General features: G+C 47.3%; 1 protein-coding gene across 1 annotated transcript in view; it reads left to right on the forward strand.

The window, feature by feature from the left end:
* The window catches only part of BRINP1 (BMP/retinoic acid inducible neural specific 1), a 187,701-nt gene that overhangs the window by 164,780 nt on the left and 2,119 nt on the right, over positions 1–20,802 (forward strand). The window lies entirely within an intron of this gene.

The raw sequence follows: 20,802 nt of genomic DNA on the forward strand, positions 1-20,802 counted from the left end.
CCTTATCAGGCTCCCCTGAGATGGTGTGTCTAGCAGCATTTTGTAAAATCTGAGTGCTCTATGAGAGGGGGCTCTGCAAGCAGGGTGAACTTGAAATTAAATTCATCAGGAAGAGAATGGGACTGAGTTTAGGCTCAAGGCAACACTTTCAGGGGGCTTCCCTGATAGCTCAGTTGGTAAAGAACCGACCTGCAATGCAGGAGACCCTAGTTCGATTCCTGGGTCGGGAAGATCCACTGGAGAAGGGATAGGCTGCCCACTCCAGTATTCTTGGGCTTCACTTGTGGCTCAGCTGGTAAAGAATCCACCTGCAATGTGAGAGACCTGGGTTTGATCCCTGGGTTGTGAAGATCCCCTGGAGAAGGGAAAGGCTACCCACTTCAGTTTTCTGCCCTGGAGAATTCCAGGGACTGTACAGTCCATGGGGTCACAAAGAGTCAGACACGACTGAGCGACTTTCACTTTCACCACTTTCAGGCATTTCCACCATCCTGCACACTCCCACCTCATTTAATCATCATGACAACTCAGCTGGCAGTGTCATTCATCCCATCTTATGAATGGAGAATGTTAAGACATAGAGATGCTAAGTGACTTGCTTCATAATCACTATGAAGTTTACATAACAAGTGAGAGGCAGGATTCAAACCCAGGCAGAGTCCTTTCCTATCACATCTGTGCTTTTCTATCCACTCCTGAGACATGATCCCCTGCCTGCACTGCTAACCTGTGGTTAGCAGGTGGGAAACACCTCTCATCCCAGAGGAGGGAAGGAAGCAGGGAGGGAGGGAGAATGGAAAAGAGAGGGGGAGAAAGGGAAAAAAGAGGAAGGGAGAGAAAAAAAGAAAAGCATAAACTCACCTTGAGCAGTGAATTCTGCTGGTTTCAGTGCAATTCCATAAGCGTTTACTGACTCCCCGATCTCCTGCCTTAGGCCAGACACTGGGAGGCTCTTAAAGGTCATTGCGAAGGGGTCTTTGTCTTCACAGCATCATTATCTAGCCTCAGGATGTGCTTTTGAAAAGGACACTTGTTTGAACCAGAAGACCTGAGTTCATATCCTGGCCCGGGCCCTGTGTGAGCCTATAAGTCCACCATATATTCTAGACTAAGAACATTGAGTGCAAAAAAAACCAGCCTTGCAGGGATGGGGATAGCCTGAATAAAGAACAGGTTACACCTCACCTTTACCCAGAACAGCTCTTTATCCATTTTCTTTATGGGAATTCTCATTAAAACTCATTTGGGAAAATAAGGCGATTTTTTATTTTTGCTAAAACAATTTGAAAACAGCTGGGGCTCTCTGAGGCCCTTCCCAGCTCCTAGGAGAAATACCACCCCCACAGAATGGCAGAGTAACTGTTCAACTCCAAAATATGGATAGAAGAACAGGAATTAAATCTGTGAGCCACACTGCTTTCTGATGACGCTAATTGGTCACGTCTCATGAGACGCCTACAGTTCAAACCAAGATCTTCTTTGGCCTCAAATGGCAATAGCCTTTTAGCAGAGTCTCCCCAGCTCTACTCAGATCACTTTCCAGTCTTTATTCCAGGAGGTAGTCAGAATTGTTACTTAAGAAGCACATTTGATCTTGCCACATCCCTGCTTAGAACCTTTGGTGACCAATCCCTGCTCTTATGAGCAGACTCTGAAGATGACCTGCAAGTCTGCCATGGTCTGGCCCTGCTGGCCTCTGGCTCCGTGTTTCACACCCCTTCTTGGCTCACTCAGCTACGGCCCTAGATGTGTACCCTCTCCTACCTCAGAGGCTTCACACAGGCTGTTCCTGCTGCCTGGAAGGTGCCTTCTTTCTTCCTGACCTGCAGTAGTTGCTATGCACCCTGCAGATCTCAGCTCAAAAGCCTGTGTTCTTTGCATTGAAAGGCTGTGTTGGGGGCTTACTTTAGATGCTTCCCTCGCAGTCTGATTTCCCAAATGAAGCCCCAAACTCAGTTTACCCCGATACCTTTTTTTATACATTTATTAACACCTGTCTCTCCTGTAAGGCAGGCAGCTCCATGTATATATCTGGACCCAGGTTTTTAATCACTTTAGGAGCGTGCCTTGGGGAAGGAAATGGCAACCCACTCCAGCATTCTTGCCTGGAGAATCCCAGGGATGGAGGAGCCTGATGGGCTGCCTTCTATGGGTTGCACAGAGCCGGACATGACTGAAGCAACCCAGCAGCAGCAGCAGCATACCTTCCTAGCACAGTAATTGACACACAGGAGCTATTCAAAAAGATGTGCTCAATGAACAGACAAATTATTTTTTACTTGGAACAGGGTCCTCAAAACATGTCGACACTGTATTTTGCAGTTGTATCTCACTGCCATATAAATGGACTTCCCAGGTGGCACTAGTGATAAAGAATCCGCCTGTCAATGCAAGAGACACGGGTTCGATCCCTGGGTGGGGAAGATTCCCTGGAGGAGGAAACAGCAACCCACTCCAGTATTCTTGCCTGGAGAATCCCAGGGACAGAGGAGCCTGGCAGGCTGCAGTCCATGGGGTCGCAGAGAGTTGATCATGACTAAAGCAACTTAGCACACAAGCACGCCATATAAATACATCTACAGATTTTTCACACATTGCATTGTATGTGGTTAGATTGCCTTCCTCATTCATAAGAAGAAACTAAGGCCAGAGGGAGTGAAGTGACTTGTCTAAGATCATTCCGGAAATGTGTGAACAGAGCATGATGAAAATTCAGGCCCTCGGACTGTGACAGTCCAGGCAGGAAAATGGAAACTGCAAATGAAGATTCTCTTTAATTGACCTGTATCCAAATTCTGCAAGTATACGTTGTTAAGTCCCTTACTTTGGGAAATGCACCCTAGTGAGGAAATAAAAGGGGGGGAGACAAAAATAAACTCTTCCCAGAGTTTGTTAACTTCAGTCAGATGGAGAGAAATTCCTAGCACTGACTAGGGCAGAGTGATCAGAACAGGGTGTCCTGATTTTTGTAGAGGTTACAGTGCAGTAAGACAGGGGAGATTCATGGAACTTGAACTTGAGGGCAGGCGGTATAATTATTGGCATTTTACAATGACTCCTGGTCCTTGGTTTATTTTTACTTCTCATATTCATGTGGCCTTGACCCAGCAGTCTAGGCTCTCACCAAGCACAATGTAACTGCACATTGTTGAGATGAAAATCTCTTGGGGGCATCCACCTCAGGCTTCAGTCCCAGGGCCATAGTTTCTGAGCACATGTCAGCTTTTAACGAACTTCCTGCTCCACGCAGTGTTTAATTGGTGTCTGTGGAAAGATTCCAGCCACTGAGATAATCGTTCTGTCTGTTATAGGACCCTCAGTATCCGCGCTGATTTTGCTTCTTCTCTCTGAACCTATACTTACTTGCCTCTGGATTTAATCTCATAGACTCCTGCCAGGGGGCAGAGGGATGTGACTTCTTGTCTTTTATTGAGCTGAAGTCAGTGGCAGTTTATTAGACTGACAGTCCCTGCTCTCCCCGTTATTAGATTATGTGACTGCAGAAAATCTCTAAACCTACCTGAGCCTTATGTTTCCTCATCTGTATGATCAAGATGATAAGAAAAGCTGCCCTGTGGAGTTGATGTCTCAGTCAATTTATATGATATATGTGAAAACTCTTCATAAAGAAATACACAGATACAATGTTAATATAATCAAGAGCACAGTCATAGTAGATGCTAGATTTTTGATGGTGAAGACACCCCTTCTGCTTCTAAGAAACAGATCTTTCCATTAGAGAAAATAAGCCATGAGCCCAACAAAATGTAATAATGTAGTAGAGAGGCAGTGGAATTTCAGATACTTAAGACTTAGACGGTGCAGTCTGACAGGCCGTGTGTGGGCCGCCACTTACTGCCAGGGGGACCTTGTAGAGCATTAAGGTGTCCGAGCTTCGTTTTTCCCACTGATAAGGTAGAGATAAAAATAATACCTACTGGCAGAAAATCAGTAAAAGAACATATATGCCACTTTTAGCACATAGTAAGAAGTCAAGCACAAGCCTCCTTAGCAGACAGATTTAGAAACTAATAATTTCTCAGTTAATAGAAAGTTAGGTTAAAATAAGGACTCCTATAGTGCTGCACATATATAAATACAGATTATTTTAACTTAAGATATATATATATATATTTCTTGGCTTGTCCTTTGAGGTAGTGCCCGAATTTTTTCTGAGGGAGTTTGTGTACTCCATTTGACGTTTTCCTGGCTTTCTTGCATAAACCACACCAGCGTTTGTATAGTATTTCCAACTTTGGTTTATTCAAAGTGAAGCAGTAGTTTAAAGACTCTTAAGAAGCAATCTAAATGTTTGTGTATTTTTATGAGCCCTCCCAATCTTTTTTCAGGTACTTCTCCTTTATTTAAATTGACGGCAGTTCTTTCATCAACTGGTCTTTATAGAATTTTCCCACAGAATCCAAATGCGTTCCCACAGAAAAAGACAGCTCACATTTCATTGATTTATTTGACTCTTAATTCCATGATCTCATAGTAGCAAATACAACTGGCATAAGCAAGCTTGGGAATGAACAAAACCAGCTCTCGGTGAGAGTGCTTGTTCCCTGGAGGAACCAGAAGCACGTGGGCTTTCTAGGAGTGTGACTGACCTGCCAGGAGTCTAGGTGTGCCCAGAACATCAACCCCACGCTGACCAGATGGAAGAGAGAGTGTCAGTCGTGTGCCAAGTCACTTACAGGCAGGTCAGTTACAGGAGCTTGTCCCGAGAGGGGAGCTCTTATTCCTCCTAACTCGTCCCTGTGACAATAAATAATGATAATAATAGTTCACATGGAATCCCTGCTTATTATGTACCAGGCACAGCTTTAAATGCCTTACATAATTTACTCACGAATCCACACAACAATCCTATAAAATAGATTCAGTTATGCTTCCCCTTGTGTAAACATAGAATTTGAATAGCAATAAAGGAAAGAAGCTGGGAGAGACGTATCCCTCTGAGGAAGACTCTAAGAATCCCCTTTTGTCTTTGGCCAGATTATTCTGTTCACCCTTTAAACTTCAGATCAGACGGCCACTTCTGAGTGGTGCTTGTCCTGACACCCTGGACCCAGCGGTACTGTCAGCAGCGTGCCTTTACGGCGCGCCGCGTGGGGTGTTTCCCACCACTTGGCACATTTGCAGGTGTGTGTTTAATCCCAGACTTCACCTACTTGAGCACAACCTCTGCGAGGGCGGGGATTCTTTCTTTTTTTTTTTTTTTAATGTATTTATTTATCTCTGGCTGGCCTGGGTCTTCACTGTTGCACGGGTTCTTCTCTAGTTGCGGTAGGCGGGGCTGATTTTCTTTGCGGCGCCCAGGCCGCTCCTGCTGTGGAGCAGAGGCTCAAGGGCTCATGGGCTTCAGTACTTGCAGCTCCTGGGCTCTGGAGCACAGGCTTTGGTTATTGAGGTGCATGGGTCTAGTTGCCCCAAGGCATGTGGGATCTTCCCAGACAAGGGATCAAACCCGTGTCTCCTGCAACGGCAGGCGGATTCTTATCCCCTGCGCCACCAGGGAAGGCAGGCGGGGATTCTACTCTTCTTGTTCACCAGGGTGCCCCCCCAGTGACAGGTAACATGGCGTGTAATGACACAGCGTTTGCTGAACTGAAGTGAGGGACCCAGGATTTGAGAAGGAAGTTGAAGGATGATGCTGTTTTGAACTTGGAGTGGAAAGAATGGTTGTTTAAGAAAACAGCATATACTTATGAAGAGTTGAATGTGACACTGATTTCACCCAGACATGGGAAATAAGAAATCAGAGAAAGCACATAAGTCAAGATTGAGTACACGGGTCTGGAAGCAGCCAGTCTGGCGTAAAATCACCGTGAGTTGTGAGCTCAGAGCTTCTGGCCCTAAGTGTCCTCATCAGTAAGATGAGGATAATAACAGTACTTTCTCCCCAGAGTTATTGTGAGGATCACCCAAGATAGACATGCAGTGTTCTTCAGTTCAGTTCAGTCACTCAGTCGGATCTGACTGTTTGTGACCCCATGGACTGCAGCACGCCAGGCTTCCCTGTCCATCGCCAACTCCCGGAGTTTACTCAAACTAATGCCCATTGAGTCGGTGATGCCATCCAACCATCTCATCCTCTGTCGTCCCCGTCTCCTCCCACCCTCAATCTTTCCTATCATCAGGGTCTTTTCAAATGAGTCAACACTTCGCATCAGGTGGCCAGAGTATTGGAGTTTCAGCTTCAGCTTCAGTCCTTCCAATGAATATTCAGGACTGAATGGAGAATGTTAGGATGGACTGGTTGGATCTCCTTACAGTCCAAGGGACTCTCAAGAGTCTTCTCCAACACCACCATTCACAAGCATCAATTCTTCGGCACTCAACTTTCTTTATAGTCTAACTCTCACATCCATATGTAACTACTGGAAAAACCATAGCCTTGGTTAGATGGACTTTTGTTGGCAAAGTAATGTCTCTGCTTTTTAATATGCTGTCTAGGTTGGCCATAACTTTTCTGCCAAGGAGCAAGCATCTTTTAATTTCATGGCTGCAGTCACCATCTGTGGTGATTTTGGAGGGCCCCCCCCAAATAAAGTCTGTCACTGTTTCCACTGTTTCCCCATCTATTTGCCATGAAGGGATGGGACCAGATGCCATGATCTTAGTTTTCTGAATGTTGAGTTTTAAGCCAACTTCTTCACTTTCCTCTTTCACTTTCATCAACAGGCTCTTTAGTTCTTCATCACTTTCTGCCATAAGGGTGGTGTCATCTGCATATCTGAGGTTATTGATATTTCTCCAGGCAGTCTTGATTCCAGCTTGTGCTTTATCCAGCCCAGCATTTCTTATGATATACTCTGCATATAAGTTAAATAAGTAGGGTGACAATATACAGCCTTGACGTACTCCTTTCCCGATTTGGAACCAGTCTTTTGGTCCATATCCAGTTCTAACTGTTGCTTCCTGACCTGCATATAGGTTTCTCAAGAGACAGGTCAAGTGGCCTGGTATTCCCATCTCTTTAAGAATTTTCCACAGTTTGTGGCGATCCACACAGTCAAAGACTTTGGCATAGTCAATAAAGCAGAAATAGATGTTTTTCTGGAACTCTCTTGCTTTTTCGATAATCCAACAGATTTTGGCAATTTGATCTCTGGTTCCTCTGCCTTTTCTAAAACCAGCTTGACCATCTGGAAGTTCACAGTTCACGTACTGTTAAAACTTGGCTTGGAGAATTTTGAGCATTACTTTACTGGCGCTTGAGATGAATGCAATTGTGTGGTAGTTTGAGCATTCTTTGGCATTGCCTTTCTTTCATTCCAATGGAATGAAACCTGACCTTTTTCAGTCCTGCGGCCACTGATGAGTTTTCCAAATTTGCTGGCATAGACAGTCCAGCACTTTCACAGCATCATCTTTTAGGATTTGAAATAGCTCAATTGGAATTCCATCACCTCCACTAGCTTTGTTCGTAGTGATGCTTCCTAAGACCCACTTGACTTCACATTCCAGGATGTCTGACTCTAGGTGAGTGATAACACCACCATGGTTATCTGGGTCATGAAGATCTTTTCTGTACAGTTCTTCTGTGTATTCTTGCCACCTCTTCTTAACATATGCTGCTTCTATTAGGTCCATACCATTTCTGTCCTTTATTGGGCCCATTTTTGCATGAAATGTTCCCTTGGTATCTCTAATGTTCTTGAAGTGATCTCTAGTGTTCTTAGCATATAGTAAATGGTAAACAAATGCAAGCTCTTAGTGGGGTTGCCCTAATTGTTATTAAATAAGATTAGACCAGTATTTTGAAGTGAAATTGTGGAGGTATTGAATACCTAGCTGTGGAATTTGTATATCACCTTTTAGGTGATGAGTAACCTTTGGGGAAAAATACCAGGAATGCACTTATGAAATGTTTTCTAGAGAATCAATGGAATCTCTCTCCCGGATGTAAGAGGATTCGCTGTTTCTCCCCTGTGCTGACATGAGCTTTACCACTGATCTGTGGGCTAGGCAGTGGTCCTCACCATCACCAGGAGAGCTTTTTGAACACAGCTGGCTGGACCCCTCCCCCAAGGTCTCTGATTCCATAGGTAGGGATGGGTCCCAGGTCCAAGATGATACCGATATTGCTGGTCTGGGGACCAAACTCACCTTGGATTAGAAGCCTCTCTTCACTGCCGTGAATATGGTCTCATCCCAAAATGTGTGCACTTGGTGGAAACCATGCAAAACTTAGTTCCCTTAAGGGCATCGATAGGATATTGGAAAAGGGTGAAGGGGTGAGGGGAGGGGAGGAATGTGTTGGTTGAATAAGTTTAGGAAATGTTAAATTTTTTTAAAAACATCAGTAGAGAAGGGATCATGTGCCTATTGTCTAAAACTTGTCTGGTCACAGAACCATTCTCTCTGAAAGTTTTAAAGGGGTGGGTTCTTCTGCCCACAGCCGTGGAAGAGGATGAGTTATTGGAAGAGAATGAGTTCCTCCAGGTGGAGTGGCAGTGACCCAGATCACTTGGTGTGCTGCCACAGGTGGTGAGTTCCTGACAAGAGAGATCCTCAGCCTTCAGCCAGACTCCTTTGAGTTGAGTTTCTAACACCTTCTGCTTAAACAGATGCTAATGGCTCAGCCTCTCAGCAGGTACAACTCCTGCTGAGAGGTGGCAGGACTGCTAACCAGCAGAGGCCAAAATAACAGCAGGAAGATGCTCAGTCTCGAGTATAATTAGGGAATAAATTTACCCCATTTGGCTTAGAGGCATTCCTAGCTCAAAAAAGTAAACTATTACTAAGACAAATACCTTGTGTACAAGACAGATATACCTTACATATAGATTATTTTGTTTTGCAAAGGACTGTCACAGCAGTGGTCTTATCTGATGCTTATATTAACCTGAGAGGGTAGAGCTAGAACAAGGATTAGACTCCCCAGGCACCAGTGAGAAAACTAAGGTTTACAGAGATTAACGACCAGCCCAGTGTGATGAAATGATGCCCCTTCTTCTGTTGCCCTCCTGTGTGGGCATAGCCTTTTGTTCTTGTTGGAGAATATGTGCATTAATAATTACACCACATCTTGACTCATTCATCCATGAGTTCCTCCATCCAGCAGATACCTAGTGATTACCTGCTAAGTGCCAGGCATTGTGCAACAGGTCTTGGTAGAGTGGTGAATAAGACGCCTCTGTTTACAGAGATCTTGAAATCTAGCAGGTAAAGTAAAACCTCCAAGGACTGGGCCTGCACCTGTGCTTTACCTTGGGAATCTGAAGCTCAGGAAGGCTAAATGGCCTAAAATTACAAAAGCATGCAACGTCATGGCTGTCAGAAGCCTAAAAGACCATCTAATCTATTCCTATCATTTTATTAGAGAGTAAAATGAAACAGAGCTGTCGTTCAGTCGTGTCTGACTCTTTGCAATCCCATGAACTAGCAGCACGCCAGGCTTCCCTGTCCTTCACCATTTCACAGAGCTAGTACAAATCCATGTCCATTGAGTCGGTGATGCCATCCAACCATCTCATCCTCTGTCGTCCCCTTCTCCTCCCGCCTTCAATCTTTCCCAGCATCAGGGTCTTTTCTAATGTGTCAGCTCTTCTCATCAGGTGGCCAAAGTATTGAAGCTTCAGCTTCAGCATCAGTCCTTCCAATGAATATTCAGGATTGATTTCCCTTAGGATTGACTGGTTTGATCTCTTTGCAAATATACACAATATATTGCTTGTGTATTGCTCTGTAACACACAACCACACATTTAGAGGCTGAAAGCAACACTTTTTATCTTGCAGCTTTCATGGGTCAGAAGGCTAGGCCTGATGTGGCTGGGTCTTTTGCTGATGTCTCACAGGCAGAAGTCAAGATGCTGAGGTTGTGAGCAGAACCCTCTTCAAACCTCAGTCTGGTTGTTAGCAGAACTTCCTTCTTTGTGGTTGTAGGACTGAGGTTACTTCTTCCTTGCTGGTCATTGGTCCAGAGGTCACTCTTAGCTCCTAGAGGCTATTCTCCATTCCTGCTTCTTGGACCCCTGCACCTTCACAGGAACAAAGGTGCAGCAAGTCCTTCTCATGCTTCAGATCTCTCCAAATTCTCTCTCTGCCAACAGGATAGAAAACTCTCTGCTCTTAGAGGGGCACCTCTAATTAGATTAGGCCACCTAGATAATCTCTGTGCCAAATATCAGGACAGTCTTGGGAATGATATCTTACCATATCCACAGGTCCTGGGGTTAGAGCCTGGAATCTTGGGGAGGGAGGAGACATTTTTAAAGTTAAGCCTCATTCAGTTACATAACTTTGGTAGTAATGGAACGGGGAAGAGAGATTCTGAGTTTTCTCTGAGGGCTCAGGGTATACAGTAGTTTGAATACTTATTGCTGTTTATCAAAGTGACCAAAAGTGAGGCCCTTAAAGAATCGTGATATTATGCCCTTGATCTATGAGTTGGAAATTTGCACCAGAATTGGCTGGGCAGTTCTTCTGTTGCATAGGAAGTTACCTGCAGCCACTCACTGGTATTCCGCTGGCAGGTGGGCCGGGCTGGAGGTTCTCAGAAAGCTTTGCTTGCACGTCCGGAGCCTTCGCAGAGAGGGTCAGAAAGCCAGGCTCAGCTGGGCAGCTCCCCTCTTCAGAGTCTGCTCGTGTGTTCTCTCCAACAGTGTGGTCAGACTGCTTATAAGTGGCCTCAGAGCTCCAAGGGGAATTTTCCAAGAGACAGAAGTAGAAGCTACTGGTCCCTTGAGAGCTGAGTCCATAAACTAAGGGACTCGCTTCTGCCCTGTGTCTGTGATCCAAGGCGTGGTGGAATCCATCAGATTCGAGGGGAGGGACCAGAGATCTGTCCGAGGCAGGATGTCAGAGGACGCGAGGCTACCCGCTGTACACTGTGGGTTTTTCACTTGTTTGTTTTTTTTTCCACTGTGATGCATTTTAGTACAGAGGGGAGTGCACTGTTCACGGACCGTGTGAAGAAATATTTTCTAACACAAACCTGCCCTTGAGAACCTTTGTCAATCAGACAGCGGTTGTTTTAGTGGATTTATCTTATAGTTTATGCTTCAGCCTCGGTAAATGTTGCTGTTCTTGTTTTGTCTTCTTGGAAGCTGGTTAAAGAGAGAGGATGTTCCATAGTATAATTTTTATTATTTGGAGAGGATACCAGAAGTAGGAAGGAGGGGGATTCTGCCAGCTGCAGAGTATTCCAGAAGACTGGGGAAATAACCACAGGGATTAACCGCCAGACTCACCGAGAGAACCCGAACGAAAGCTCCACTGAAACCTGACGCCCGCCCCCTGTAAACACCTCTGCTGATTAGTAGACCACAGTGACGTTCTGTGTCTCCTAGAAAGATTATCCGTCCAAAGCCTGTGTCCAGTAATGCCTGAGAAGTGTGACTATTTCCTTCCCCCCGCGTACAGTCACCTAGGGAAAAGGCTGTGCGTCCCCTCGGGGGAGGCTGAGCTGGGCTGTCTCCATTTGTGGCTCTGTGCAGGATGCCTCCCTCCTCCAAGGAAATGCTCTGCTTCTGGGGTTCCAGGTACTACTTGTAACCTCAAGTAGGTTATTCTCAGGTTCCCATGGACCAAGGCGTGTCTAGGCATCATTCCACTCTGGAATTCTGAAAGTCCGCCGTGCTAAACACTCAGACCGCTCCACACACCATAGTTACTTGCTGCTTTCATGGTCCCTGGGGCTTCCCTAGTAGCTCAGTTGGTAAGGAATCCTCCTGCAATGCAGGAGACCCCGGTCACTTGTCACTTTCACTTTCTTTCATGGTCCCTGACCTAAGGGGGTGTGTGTGTACCCTAGGAGGGGGTAGCAAATTCATGACAAAGACCCATTTTGAGTGTGTATTCAACTGTCCTATTGAGGAAGAGGTACTAGCCCACAGATAAACCTAAGCTGGCTCAGGGCAGCCTGTTGTCAGTCACAGAAGCCTAGCAGTACCCTCCCAACCATGGGGGCAATGAAGCTTTTCACTAAGAGTATGTTTTGCATTTCTTTTCTATTTATGGGGGTAAAGATAGCAGTGAAGCCAAACCCCACCACACCCCAAGGGTGCACGGTCGGGGTGAGGGGCAGAGATGGGTGCCAGCAGCTAACTCCCGCGTGAGAGACGCACAAGGCTTGTCCAGCCCAGCGCTACCAGGGATGTCTCCAGGCCCGCCCCTGGGTGTCCTTGTGCATTCGTAGCAGGTAGGGCAATTGGCTCACTCTGCTGACATAAGGCAAGAAAATAAGCGTCTTCAGACCCTTTTTGTTGTTTTAGTTTTTCTTTTTTTCTTTTTCTTCCCTGAGGCTCAGAAGTGGCTTCCTGTTCAGAATAGAATCCAGAGGCTCAGAGGATTGAGTCAGAAATAGAACTGAGTTCTAACCGTTTCTGTAGCTCTTCCTCCTCTTCAGCACCATCTCCCTATGCTCCTCCCCACCTCCACCCTCCACATCGCCCAACAAACTCACATCTGGGCCAGTTGTAATCTTAGCAATGCGACAACTCACTGGTGACCTTGAGGACGTCACGTCACCTCTCTGAGCCCAGTTTTTCATATTCTTAAAAATGCCTGATACCCTTTTCAACCCAACCTATGACACAGAAAAGGTGTGCAGATCGAAATCAGAGAACCCATTGGAAGAGCTTTAGAAAGTTTAAAAGTGATAGAAAAATGTAACATATTGTTGCCTTAATAGTGTTTTTCTGGTTGTTTTAAAGGACGATTTTTTTGGGTAAATGTTTTATGGAAGTGTTAGAGTTCTGTAGCAAGTGAAAATCCCGTTAAGTGTGCAGCAAGATGAATTTTCACAGAAATGAATTTTCACAGAAATGAATTCCCACATGTAGCCAGCACCCAGGTCCAGGAGCAGGGCGTTAGCACCAGGGCCGAAGCCCCGGGTCCTCTTCGTGCCCCTCAGGCGCCACCAGCCTTCTTCCCACGGGAGCCACGCCTCTCGTGGCCGCTCCCGCTCTGGTGCAGTCTGTCCTCTTTTACACAGTGCGGACCTTTGGTGTCTGGCTTTCTTTTACCTTTCGTTCCCCTGTGAGATTCCTCCACACTGTTTTGCGTGGTTTCGGCACATTCATTCTCAAGGGTATTCTGCTGTGTACCTAGACGTCCGTTCTCCTGTTGCACAGTCCCCAGGATGGGGCAGTGTAGGACGGTGATGCTGTCTTCCACGTGCCCTGGGGTGAACTTCCATGCGCATTTGTGCTGGGTGTCCACTAGTGGCGGGGTTACTTAGCTGTAGAGATGCTTCAGTGGGTACTTCCCCATTTTCCCAACATTGCTGAGCCAATGATCTCTCTTGCAGGTAGCACAGAAGGGTTTTCCACTGCTCCATATCCTTGTGGATATAAACATATACTTTAGTGTATCTCATCCTTTTTATTTTGATTGTAGCGTCCTGCTACAGTAGTATCGATTTTAGTTGACGTGGTCCTGATGACTAATGACATGGAGTTTCATGTGCTTATTGCCTTTTGAATATCCTCTTTTATGACCCCGTTCATATCATCATATCAGTTCCTGCTTCCCCTTTTGGTCATTTTTTTTTGGGGGGGGGAGCATATCACATTTATTAAACAGTTTAGTGAGAACCTTGTGAAGAAAAATGTAAATCGTGATAATTGCATCTCCTCTGGTTTAAAGAGACTCAGAGAGGAGTGGTAGACTGTGTGTAGACAGTATGAAACGCCTTTGACTAGCCCGGCATCCAGCAAGCGCAGGAGTTATTTATGGACTATAAATACAGTCTTTGATTGGGTAGAGGTAATGCAAATATATTTTCTAACTCAGGCTTGTCTTTCCACTCTTTGAATGGTATCTTTTGATGGATATGTTTTAATCTTAATATACCCCTATTAATCAATGTGTTTTTCTTCCCCCTTTATGGTGAGCTATGTTAAGAAATCTTTACCTACTCCAATCTCATAATGATGATGCTCCTCTATGTTTTCTTCTAAAAGGTGCTTTAGTGATGTTATTATTGCATTACTTTTCACATTTAGACCTGTAATCCCTCTGTTAGTGAAACTGGGGTATAGAAGAGATTGTGTCAATAAGAGATTTTGAGGTTGCTGTTTTAATATCAATATTCAATGGATCCAGCAACAATTATTGAATTCTTTCCCTGGATTTTTAAATCTGTACTTATTTCAAAAGGACCATTTTCTTTGTGAGCTCAAGAGGAACACAATAGTTTGTTTTCATGAGAGACAGTGTGCACCTACTCTATGTTAGGAGCTTTGCATCCATTATCTTATCTGATATTTAAGACAATCCGCCAAGTAATATATTATTATTCCATTCTGTGGTTGAGAAAACTGAAGCTTAGGAACGACAAGCGATTAGCTGAAGGTTAAGTAATGAGCAGCAGAGCTGTGATTCCATACCCCATCTTTTCTGACTCCAGAGCCACATCTAGCTCTTTCTTCAAGCTTCATGGTGACAGCATTCATTAGAACTGTGGAAGGTGAGTGACCAGTGAGATTAGGACATTAAGGTATAATCAACTGGGCTGTTCTAGTAACCGAGAGGAGTATTTTTACCTGGAACATTTGTGAAACACAGTTATTCTTTGCCCTCAGTAATAATAATGGCTAATGGTCAATCATAGCGCCCTTTCACTGCAAACCTCCCAGGAGTTTTGTGTGTCTGATTCTCGTTCTGAAAAATAAAGTGTAAGGTGGGTATTATTACCTTTCCCGTTTGACAGATAAAGAAACTAAGGATCAAAGAGGTGAAGTGATTTATCCAAGGTCAAATATCCACAGCAAAAGAGTGGTAGAGCAGGCCCAGCATTTCCTCGGCCGAGTCCCCCTCCCTGCCCAGATCACTGACCTCGAGGGCCACCAATGTACTTCAGGATGCAGTCCATTAGCCCTGACCGGCCACTTCCAGCGTTCGTGCCTTTTGGCCTGTGTCTGCCGTTCTGCCTGCCCACTGCCCAGAAAGAGTAAGCTCTCCACCTGGGAGCTTCCTGCTACTCTAGCCTCTCTGTCAGCCCCAAGGAGGCTTCTGGATCCTTCCTTCCCTTGCCTCCACCACAGCCATGCCCCAAAGCAGAATGCCAGATTTGAAAATGTTGCCTGTCACCTCTTTCCAGACACAAAACTGTAACTGCCAAAACTGTTTCATAATCCTCCCCAGTTAAACTCCTGACAGTCTGATTTTAAAGACTTTTTTGCATTGCTACTCTTCCTCTCCTGCCTTCTGCCCTCGGCCTCTGCCCTCCCCGCAAAAGACCTGTTGCCTTCACGGCACAACACCAAACCAGAAAACATCTGCATCGTGGGGAGAGATCCCAGGATTCTTCTTCGGGTCTTTTTTTCCCACTGCTGTGAACTCTTCCAGGAGGCTCTGACATCATGTGAAAACTGGAGAGAAGGAAGAAGAAACTATTAAGTCAGTGATAGGAGCTCAGAGAGGGGAATGATTAAAACTAAATACAAATGTGGGGAGAATCAACACTGGGTGGGTCTGATGGCCAGTTACAATTCTCACTAGCATGTCCATAAACTGAGGCTTCTTTCAGTAGAGCTCCATGCATGGGTATATTCATCTTTTATTAACACTGTTAACTGTAACACACTCAGAGCCATACACAGCATACCCCCCAAAACAGCGCATCATCAGAAACCTAAAAGCAACTGTTTGTCTTCCTAGTCTGTGGTCTATAAAGTACACAATTTGTAGAGTCTCACGGAATTACTCAGACCCCCATTACAGTGTCACAGAAATATCAAGGAAGAAGCACAGAGCATAAATAATGATTCAGAATTCCAATTTCATTTTTTTTTTTAAGAAAACTCCTCTCCCTTTTAAACAAATACTTCCGGTTTGTTTAAACAAACATTTCCGGTAGGCAAATGAGTCTTCTGGATTCTAGTTTTCTCTTTGAGCCTAGAGCTGTTCTCCCCTTTCTCCTTGGCACTCGATTTGTATGATCTTCCCTAAAATGCCACTGGCCTGGCACTGTATTCCTGTCTCGGGCAAAACCTCCAATTAAAATCAGCAGGAAGTTTGCTAGAATTAGGAATCCCAGCCTGGGCTCCCCACCCGGGTGGTTCCCCGAGGGAGGCGTGCGCCTTTGAAAGCGCTGATGGGAAGTCCTGGGGGGCAGAGCCTCTGCCCTGCAAATGCCCAGCAGCTCCAGCTGTGTCTCCAGGGCGCCTGTCAGTTCCTCGGTAAAGCCTGGCTGAGGCCGAGGCCGAGCCTGCAGGGGAACAGCAGGGCGTCTCCGGGGACCGCAGTCTAGCTCCTCCTCCAGGCTGGGTTTGCGAGGGTAGGAACAGTACAGTGGGGACTGAGGGGCACGCTGGGTCTGGATGGAGACATCCTGAGCTCTGATCTTCTGTGTCCACGCGATGTGACCGTGGGAACGTCACAGCCCGCTCTGGTCTTCCGAGCCCTCTCGGTGGGATGGAAATCACGAGGGAGTCCTATCTCCCGGGGCTACTGTGAGGATAAAGGCTGGCTGCCATGATAGAGAAAGCACTGGGAAACATCGACCCTCCACCTCACTAGACCTCAAGGCTCAGGTCTAAACGTGAGGGAGATGGGCTGGATGTTTCCAGGGCTGCTGCTTCTTGACGGTCCTCTGCCTCTGTGGTCCAAGCCGCTTCATGTGTCGACTCTGTGGGAGCCTGCCTACCAGGCGCTGGGGGGGTACCAGCTTTAGGAATGAAAATGCAGATTTCTGCCCTCCCTCCCTTCTTCTCATCAACACCTCTCCACACCGCTCCCCCCACCCCCACTCCATCAGAACGAACTGGAGTCCCATCCAGCAGAAAGATGCTGGATTGGACGTATTGAAGTTCAGCTTTGGTTGAAAAGGCAAGATGCTTTGGATCTGCAGGGACAGAGAAAAGCACCTGAAAACTTGGTGCTCATGGCCGCACATGTACTGCCTTGCGGGGGGACTGTGTCAGCCTCTGTCAGACCCGCCCCCTGCCGAAGCTGGTCTATTAAACTGCCCCTGCATTGCAAGGGTTGAGGCGGGCTGTCACCAGCCAGCCTGGGAAATGGTATTTATAGATCGCGGCCCCTCCTACCCCTGGTCCCCAGCCTCTCCCTAAGCGCTTGTCCTGAGCTCCAATTATCTGTGAATGGAGGAGAGGGATGACTGGCAGGTCCAGGGGAAGCCAGGAATGTGATAATAGGCCCTTCGCACGTTCAAAGTTTCAGTATTTTCCCATTATTTCCATTTATGTCTCTTCTTACGGCCTGCTTCCTTCCTCTGGCTGGCTATAATTTTACACTGTGGTTCCTCGGAAAGTGAGCCCAGGCCGGAGTCAGAAAGCTTGATCTGGAAGGTGGACTGAGTTTGTGGTGTCAGACACGTCCGCCTGCTTCTCGGGACTTTGCTGTCTGTGCCGTCCCTGGGTATCCACGCTGCTCTGGGAGAACTCCAGCACACAGCCTGAGGTACAGTGAGCGCTTGGCAGTTGAGCTGCTCACTGACTCCCCGGGCTGGTTTCAAGCGTGCCTGCCATTAGGCATGGCAGGGTTTCTGAGTATCAGTGATGTGATCGCTACCCAGAGCAGTAGCTAGAGGTGGAGAAGGTGCAAGAGATTGCTCTGATGGCGGTGGAGTCCTCATTGTGAGAAGTTCCTCATGCTAAAAGGACAGGGGTGCAAAAAACTGGGATGAGCTTGTTTTTTCTGGTTTTGCTCATCTCTTCAAAACGGAGGACTGGAATCTAGGGAAAGTTCACTGACATTGGGAATTGGGACTTAACTAACATTTCTACCCTGCTTGACCACTCTTTCTGCCCTGCTTCAGAAAAGGATTGTTTGCCTGCAGATGGCCCATCAGGGGTCTACATTCCTTGATTCTGGGAGTTACAGCACTGCAAGGCTTGGCTGAGTTGCTTCATTCACATCCCACCCACTCTTATTACCCGGCTCCCCTGGTGTCTCAGAGGGTAAAGAATCTGCTTGCAATGCAGGAGACCCAGGTTCGATCCCTGGGTGGGGAAGATCCCCTGGAGAAGGGCATGGCAACCCACTCCAGTATTCTTGCCTGGAGAATTCCACGGACAGAGGAGCCTGGAGGGCTACAGTCCACGGGGTTGCAAAGAACTGGACATGACTGAGCCGCTGACTCTGACTCTGCCTTCACCCCATCACCTCTCCCCGCTCTCCCGCCCCCTCCTTCACTCTGGGTCGGCCCCTGTTCCCGCGCCTCCTCCGGCACCGAGGCCTCTCGGGGCCCCACCTCTCTCCCTCCTCTCTCCCTTCGGCCCGGCGCTCCCGTCCCCTCCCGGCGCCGGCCTCCTTCTCGGCCCTCCTCTGGACCCTTAATGCCTTCTTTGATCCGGCCCACAGCCTCACGATTATGCAGGTGCCAGGCAGCTCTCGGCTGCGCCTCAGAGGGCCTCTGTCCCCGGCGCCTCCCGCTCGACGGGGCTGGAATCCTAATCGGCCCCTCGCCCCTCCGCCGGCGGCGGCCTCCCCGGGGCCCTCCATCTGCCCCCTCCCTCCCGCCCCCAGGGCGCTGAGAGCCCGGCCACAGGGAGGCATTGATGCAGGGAGCGGGAGGGGGGCGGCCCTGACAAAGGGCCCCAATGATGAGACACGGGAAAGGGGGCGCTCTCCGGGCTTATAGAGCGCCTTGCAGATGGGAGCAGAGGAGCTCTCTATGGGGCACTGTCCTGTCCCCTGGAGAGGGAGCGACGGGGCCAAGTGTGGGCCCTTTGAAAGGGGCGTTTTGAAACGACGCTCTGGTCAGATGGAACCACGCAATCGGAGACGTGTGGCGGGCCCCTGCGGCTCACAGCACTCTCCGATGACTCAGAGCCCGTGTTCAGCCGATGCTCTGGCTCCGGAGGCGGGGAGCTGCGCGGCTCATTGTGATTCCGGCTCCGTTTGCTGAAGGCTGGGCCCTCTGCTGTTCTGCAGGCTGTAATAGGATTGGTCCACGCGAAGCAGAGACCGCCGAGGCCTGGAGCTGTGTGGGTGGAAGGGATTGAAAACTAATACTGCAGCTTGGGAGACAGAAGCGGAGTTTGTTGTTGTTGTTTAATGAAAAGTAAGAAAAAATATTAATTTTGGTCTGTTCATTCCCTCACTGTTCGTCCGCTCATTCATTCAGCAAACATTTCTGGGCTCTATGCTCAGAGAAGGAGGGCTCCCCTCTCTCAAGCCTTAGAGCCTGGAGGGGAAACTGAGGGAAAAACCAGGGGCTGCAGTAGAGCGTTCTGAATGTCGTGGGGGAGGTTTCATTGCCAAAGCCAGGATCGTTCCCTGGACTTACGGCAGAGCCCTTTCAAGGAGCGCTCTAATTATGCCTCCATTTTCTCTCAGCTGATAAGCTTGGCAGCATTCTGGGAAGCCCTTTCAACAGTATCCATTTCCAAATGTCCCAGGAACCAAGTGGTTTCTCTCCACCCCAGAGAGATAGGGGAATCCTGAAAGCGTCTCGGTAGCTTCAAAGGAAGAGCTTATTCTCTGGGATAAGAATACCTATTATTACCTTTTTAATAGTTGGTCTATGCCCGGCTCTGTGCTAAATGCTTTAAAGACATCGTCGCATTCAGTCCTGTCCCTTGCCGCCTAAGATAGACTTTATTATTCTCCTTTTGCATATGGACACTGCGTCTCAGAGACATGAAGTGACTCGTTCCTGGTTACGGAGCGGAGCCTCGAACTAACTTCTGCCTGGGCCAGCACATGTGCCTTTCAGGATTAGGCTGCGCTGCTTGCCTCCTGGTTCTTGGGGTTGGCGACTGTGGCTGGGCAGGGGAAATGAGAGAACAGCGGGGTCGCTACCACGTCCTGCCAGAGATGCAGTACAATGCAGAAGGGCTTCTGTCTCCAGTTTTCTAAACTGGGGAGTCCCTGGAAGTCCAGCGGATAAGACTCCAGGCTCCCAGTGCAGGGGGCATGGGTTTGATCCCTGGTTGGGGATCTAAGATCCCGCAGGCCGCATAGCATGGCCTAAAATTTAAAAAATAAAATGAAAAATGGGGGATCGGGAACCACTGCCGCCGTTGTCATCCTCACCATCAGTATACTGCAGCGCTCGATGGCCGTAAGAAATGCTTCCTTGACTCTTGTTTTGAAAAAAAAGCCTTGGCTTTGAGCCAGGAGGTTCCTCTGCCCACTCGCTGTATTATTCACCTCTCTTGCCATGTCTAGAAAATGGAGCTGAGAGTCCCTTGGCAGGAATAACAAGAACCTAACTTTTATGGAGCCCCTAATGCCTACCGAGTTAGGGGCTAAGACTTCACGTAAAAATTCATGCCATCCTTACCACAGCCCAGTGTGGGAGGAGTGATTAGGGAGATGAGGGAAACCGCCAGCATTCCCTGGACTCAGGAGTGGAGGAGCCGGGACTCAAAGCAATCTCAGACTGACCTCAAGTCGCAAGCTATTTTGGGGGTGGTGTTATGAAGCTCAAGTGAGAAATGGGAGGGTAAAAAGTGCTAGACACATGTAAGGAATTATTCTTAGTGTGGAAGACAGCCAAGAGGGGACTTGCACAGAAATGAGGAAAGATGAGAGGCCGCTAAGCTGACTGTCTTACATCTTTTTTTTTAAAAAAACTTATTTTTCTGTTGCTTCTTATCTGATTGAGTATCTGTCTTCATTGGAATGTTCCAGAGGCTGGAATCTGGGGACAGGCTTGGGTTCGCTTATAAAAGTGTTGAGGGGCTGTGGGGAGGGGGACCTAGACATCCGTACTGTGATGGAAATTTCACTGAACTGAAATTTTGGAGAAAAATGGGGAAATAGCATTTTTCTTATACGTTTTGAAACTGCAGTGTTAGGATCACGTGAGATCATCAGTATGGAAGCACTGCCATGATCTCCAGAGTAATATAAGATAGAATTCGTTTTTTGCTGA

Source organism: Dama dama, chromosome 16 (assembly GCF_033118175.1).
Source record: "Dama dama isolate Ldn47 chromosome 16, ASM3311817v1, whole genome shotgun sequence".
NCBI classification, from domain to species: domain Eukaryota; kingdom Metazoa; phylum Chordata; class Mammalia; order Artiodactyla; family Cervidae; genus Dama; species Dama dama.